The following is a 6,624-nucleotide window of genomic DNA, read 5'->3' as shown; positions in this document are numbered from 1 at the left end:
TCTAAGCTTTAAATAAACCTTAATTGGTTGATAATGATAAAACAAAAGACTTTTCCAACTTAGCTTTTATAATGACTCCTTTGTCATAGGTAGAGCCTCTGCTGCTAGCAAACGTCTATAGTCTCGGCAGGGTTACCTTTTAACCATTTGATCATTCATTGTTCCATCCATTTCAGAGTATAATTAAAAAGAATGAATTCAAAAGATATGTTTCCACATTTTTTGTATTGCATTTTATTTTTTCCTTATTTTGTAAGATAAAAAGCCATTGTCCTGGTTTGGTGGCCAGCTGTTGACAATGCCATTCACTGGTTGTAATTTAACTGAACAAGCTGGCTCGTGATGAGACCCCTTGTCTTATAATAATAAGCCATTACCCTGTTTTACTATGCAGTATTTTAGAATTACACTTTGAGTAATTATAAACTTTGATGAATGGGATGAACAATTTTCTCCTTAAGAGAATATGGATGACAGGGTAAGAGTTGAATATGCTAAGATTGAATCAGTCTCTGTTTTGTATTGATAACCGTTTTTAGGCTTCTAAAACTTTAAAATGATTTATAGTATTTCTAAGTTTTGGGAAGATTTCACAAAAATAAAATGGGGTTTTCAGAATCTAATTATACCTAATTTCCTAGAATCTTCCTTTTCCTTCATGGCTTCCATTTCTTAAAAGTAAATATTAAAACTACTTTCTTTTGAGTAACTTTTTCAATATAGCAAAGACCAATGGAAGGCTTTTCACAACTTTATTTGCTAGGATTTTAAAGAAACTAATTTATTCAAACAAATCCTGCTGAAATTGAATATTTACAAAGGGAGAAGGGGTTACCTCCTCAATTGAAGAATTTTTTCAGAATAAGGCCGTTGACAGGAAGAGATTCTCTCTTTCCTGATAGATTTTGTAATATGAATGTGGAAGGGCCTATCTTCTCACTGATTTGGAATGGTCCAAGCCACATTTTCTGAAACTTAGTGTGTTTTCCTTTATCCTCATGGGATTTGTCGCACTTCAAAACTAGATCACCAACTTGTAAATGTTTTGAGCTGGTTGAAGTTGCATCAAAAGATGACTTAATAATATGCTGATGTTTTGCATGTATAATTCGGGCTTTCTCCCTTTCTTCCTCTAGTTTCAGGATCTGATCATGTCTCACTTGGATAGAAGATGAGGGAGTTTCTCCAATAAATTGCACTAAGGCTAGTGATGGAAGTACTAAATTTGCTGGTATGATAGCTTCCTTTCCATGAACTAGATTAAATGGAGAAGTGCTTATTGAGGCCTTCTGTGTTATTCGGCTAGCCCATAGTGTAAATGTCAAAGACTTATGCTAGTTTTTATGATTCTGCTCGATAGGCCTATTAATGATTTTGATGAGCTATTTATTGGTAGATTCTGCTAAACCATTACCTCGAGGGTAGTAGTTTGAAAAATATCTCAACTTAAATCCCCTTTTGATAGAAAAGTAAAATATATAATTACCAGAGAAGTAAGATGCATTAGAAAAAATAAGAGCCTTTGGGACACCAAACCTGGTAATGATGAACTGATCTATGAATTTGAATATTTCCTCAGAGTTTGTTGTCTTCAAAGGAATTGCTTCAACCCATTTAGTAAAGTAATCAGTGGCTATGAGGATATACCTATGTTGTTTGGATGAATGTGGCATGATTTCTCCAATGATATCCAATCCCCATTGTTCAAAATCTTGTTCAATGTTGACTGGTTGCAAAGGGAAAGCTGGCTTCTTGTCTTCCACTATTAGTTTGATAACTTTGGCATTTCCTTACATATTCATGAGTATCTCTGAACAAGGTGGGCTAATAATACCCAACATGAATGTTTTTGTGGGTTGTTGTATCAGTTCCAAAATGTCCTCTTGCTGGTCTATCATGTAGCTCCTGCAAGACCTTTTGCGCTTCAGGTTTTTCTAAACATCTTAACAGAATTGAATCATAATTCCATCTAAACAATACATCATCTACAATTATGAAGTTTTTGGCTTTCAGTCTTATGGCACTTTTGTTTTTATAGGAAATATTAGACGAAGCATATCCATTTTTCAAATAGAAAATCATATCTGCGTATTGGGATTCAGGATTAGTGGTACATATGTGATTGATTTCTTCAGTATCTTTTGTACCTTCAGGTTCCTGAATGTTAGAAGCTCCTGCCAACAACCTGCAAAAACCTTGGCCTTTGAAAATCTTTGCTAGTTTTATTTCCAAGTCATATTCTTGTAGTGTTGTGACTCAATTTGCTCTCTTTTCTCCTAATTCCCTTTGAACTAGTAATTGTCTTACTGCTAAAAATGGACTATAACTTTTGTGTGAGCTTTTAAGAGAAAGGGTCTGTAGTGTTTGATGGCTTTATATACAGAAAAGGATTGTTTTTCAACTTCTGAGTAATTAAGTTCAGCACCTTGAAGGTTTGAACTATAAAATGAGATTGGTGCTTCCAAGTTTTGATCATTAATTTGTGTTAGTACTGCTGCGTAAGACAAATCAGATGCAAGAGTATATAAGATGAAATGATTTGAAAAAGTAGGAGTGCTTAAAGCAAGGGAATTTATGATTGATTGTTTGATGGAATCAAATGCCTCTTTTTCTACAGGTCCCCATATAAACAATGAATTTTTCTTAATCATGGTTTGTAATGGTAAAACAATATATGAGAAATCTGGTACAAATCTTTTTACAAAGTTAATTTGGCCTAAAAATGATTGCATGGATTTTTTATTATGAGGAAATGGAAAATTAGAAATCTCTTTGATTCTATCCGGATCAATATAAATTCCATATTTTGAAACAATGAAACCCAAGAGTTTACCTTGGTCAAGAGCGAAAAATGATTTCTTAGGATTGAGTGAAATACCATACCTTTTGCAACGTTCAAAGATTTGTTTTAGATCATGCAAATGACTTGATCTTTTCTTAGAGAATACAGTAATATCATCTAAATAGACAACTACTTATTTATTGATCAGTCCTTTGAATGCTATGTTCATTGCTCTTTGGAACGTGGCTCCAACATTGATTAACCCGAAAGGCATTTTTTGATAGGCATAAGTTCCCCACTTAGTCCTGAAAGTAGTCATAAGTCTATCATCAGAGTGTACCAAAATTTGGTTATACCCTGAAAAACTATCTACGAAGGACATCAGTTCAGAACCTACTACTGAATGGAGAGTTTGCTCCATTGTTGGTAGAGGGAAGTTATCCTTTTGACTTGCTTTGTTAAGATTTCTAAAATCAATACAAATTCTAATGTCACCATTTTTCTTCCTAATTGGCACCATATTGGACACCCAATTTGAATGTCTAACAGGAAAAATTATTTTAGCTTTCAAGAGTTTATTTAATTCAGTTTTTATTTGACTCTCTAAGTTAGGATGAATCTTCCTTAATTTCTGATGTACTGGTTTTTGTTCAGAAAGCATTGGAATCATATATTGTATGATAGATGTATCATATGTTTTCAAATCATCATATTTCCAAGTGAAAACATTTTTATATTTATGCAATAATCTAATGAATGCAATTCTTTCTTCTGAAGAAAGTCCTAATCCTAAATTGATGTTTTGTGGATTGTCTTCAGTACCAAGGTTTATTAATTCAAATCTCAAAGTTGAAATTTGGAGCTTTGAATTAGTAACCTGTTTAAACCTATCTTTAATGTCATAAAGATCTTCAAGCTTGATCACTGGTCTAGGTATTGAGTTTTCTTCAAGATTTTCCTTCATTTGAAGGTCATGGTCACTCTCATCAATAATTTGATCATCATAGGATTTGTTAGAAGTTAAGAAATTTAAAATGTCTTCATCATGAATGAACACTCGTCAGTTAGTGACATTATCAGAAATTGATGGCCTAAAAATTAATTCTACTGAGAATCTATCAGGATTGTAATCTTCAGATGGAAGGAGCTTAGAAGCAACATTAGCTAGTAAATCTGCTGTTGCATTCTGGGATCTAGGGATGGGAGAAATATTGAATGCCAAAAATTGAGATATTAGGTCTTGTACCAAGGAATGATAGTGTTTAAGGTGACTAGAAAGGCAATGAATAGTATTTCTGACTTGTCTTATAACAATTTCCGAATCACCAAACACTTTCAAATATTGAACTTTAAACCAATTACTTTATAAAGTCCTTGAACCAAGGCTTCATATTCGGCCGTATTGTTTTTGCATTCAAATTCCAACCTACATGACAACATGGTCTTTTCTTCCTTGGGACTAACTAAAATACATCCCGCTCCTGCACCTTCACTAGATTTAGACCCATCAAAATACAACGACCAAAACAAAGATTTATCTACAGTTTTATTTACAGTTTCCTCAGCAATTTTAACACACCTTGATATATCTTTTTGAGAAAAATTTTCAATTTGAGATGTGAAATTATTAACTGAGAAGGGTGATGGTTGAGCAACAAAATTGCAAAAAAATGATTCAGATGCGTAATTCCCCAAAATGTTATTATTGAATGCTATTGGTCGATTTTTTTGTTCAAACCCAGTGACAGTATGAGTCATATGTTTCTCTCAATCGATCTTTATTTGATTTGGATTTCCTTTATAAGGTAACCACATATGAGACCAATCAGTGGAAATATAACCATGAAGTTTTTCATACCAATCTCTACTCAAAATCAAACCATAGAATTCAAGTATATCAGCAATTAAAATATCAATTCTCTGAACCACTCTTGGATCAACTAATAACCTAATAGTAACTGAGTTGATTTCTCTTAAAACCTGGACCTTAGTTCTATCCAACTAAACAATATGAATTGCAGACTTTTGGGGTTCAATGTTGAGTTGGGAACAAACCAAAGCTAACATTATATTTGAAGAAGCCCTTGAGTCAATCAAACATTTATGTAGATTTCTATTATATATCTCGTAGGTTAAGAGAAAAGGAGGAGTATGGGAATTTGATCTATCTCCGATTAAAACAACATCAGTAGCTTCTACTCTACCAAGGGGTGGTTTACCTGATGCATTGGCAGCTTTGGACAGTACAACATTAGGAAGAGGAGAAGATGGTACTGCATCTAACTCCTTAAGCAACAACTTTTGTTGGTGTTTGAGTTTACTGAGTTCAAACATGGTAATATTTTCTTTCGTTTTCTTCATGTCTTCAATAATGTTGTAGTCCATAGAGTTGTAACCACTAATGTTTTAGCTGTTGTAGGTGGATTTGAAACTGATGGCTGATTTTGAGAAGGTGGGGTTGGATATTTCTTTGTGGGAGTTTTCTCTTTTGTAGAGTACTGGTGTTCCTTTTCTTTTGATTTATTTAAACAGTTTTAGAAGTACCTTTACTCTTGGTAGTAACTGGGAAAGCTTCCTGTTCATTTTTTGTATCAGAATTAGGTAAAATGAAATCCCACATGCCATGGCATTCAACAGTTACTTCTTCTTCAGTTTCTTTAGATGATAAGACAATCTCCTCTTCTTCATCTTCTTCCGGATCTAAGTCTGCATTGGATATAGCATTTGGTGGCTTTGATTCAGGTTTCTTAAAGTTCCTAAATGGCCTTTTTGTTGAAGTTTCAGCTACCTGCTTTTTTATTTCTACCATTTCATTTGACATAGTTTTGAGAACTTTTTGAAGACCCTCCATATCGTATGGATCTTTAGCCATTTTCTTCTTTGAATCATCTTTGAAAGAGACCTTTTTAGATTTTCTGTCTTCAAGAGTAGCTTTCTTTTCCAAAGCGGTGATACGTTTTTCCACAACAATTACCTCTTTCATGTTTTCTGCTAGAGTAGGTTTTCCAGCTCTATCTACAAAGATAGCTATGTTTGAAGGTAAAGCTGTTATATACCATTCACTTCTAACTTGTTCACTAGGTTTAGAGGCAGTTGGGATCTTATTCAAGAGTTTATTAAACTTGGAATTGAATTATTTTATAGGTTCTTTGGACTCTGTCCTAAGATTTGAAAGATCATTGATTAATGTTGCTACAGATCTGTCATCACCATATTTAGTCAAGAACTGTTCTTGAAAAATATTCCTATTGGTAATGGATCCTGATGGTAGAGAAAAGTACCAAGACCTAGCTGACCCTTGTAGGGTATAAGGGAAAAGCCTAACAACCACATCTTCCTCTGTAACTACTTTTAGATTGTCTGATAACATAAAGTTGTTAATATGGTTGTCTGCTAGGATTCTTGCATCTGGATTAAATTTTGGCAACCATTTTTCGGGGTGAGCTGGCAATGGATGTAAAGGTGCAGGCATAGTGACTGCACCAGGACTGCTCCATGGATTTTGTGCCATTGTCAAGATAGTAGATGATAATGCTGATGAAGTTCTAGATGGTTGGGAAAGGGCAGATATTGAGATTCCAAAAAGTTGTGATGTTGATGTTGAAGTTCCTATTCCCTGTTGAACAACAATTTGTAATGGGGGAGTGGATTGTTGACTTTGCAATGGAGAAGATGAAATGGAGGATGATGATGATGAGATTGTTTCATTATCAGATCCTTCAGTTGTTTTCCTTGCTCTTTTCCTTTTAGGTAAAGGTAACGCAGTAGTTTCCATACCAAGATTTTCACTCTGAAGTCTGGTGAGGGGGTGAGAGGGAATGAATTGCGAAGTCACACTGCCT

This window comes from Pinus tabuliformis, chromosome 9, assembly GCF_031772625.1.
Source record: "Pinus tabuliformis cultivar Carrire ecotype Pingquan chromosome 9, CPIR1, whole genome shotgun sequence".
NCBI classification, from domain to species: Eukaryota; Viridiplantae; Streptophyta; class Pinopsida; order Pinales; family Pinaceae; genus Pinus; species Pinus tabuliformis.
Note: the sequence above shows the minus strand (reverse complement) of the source record.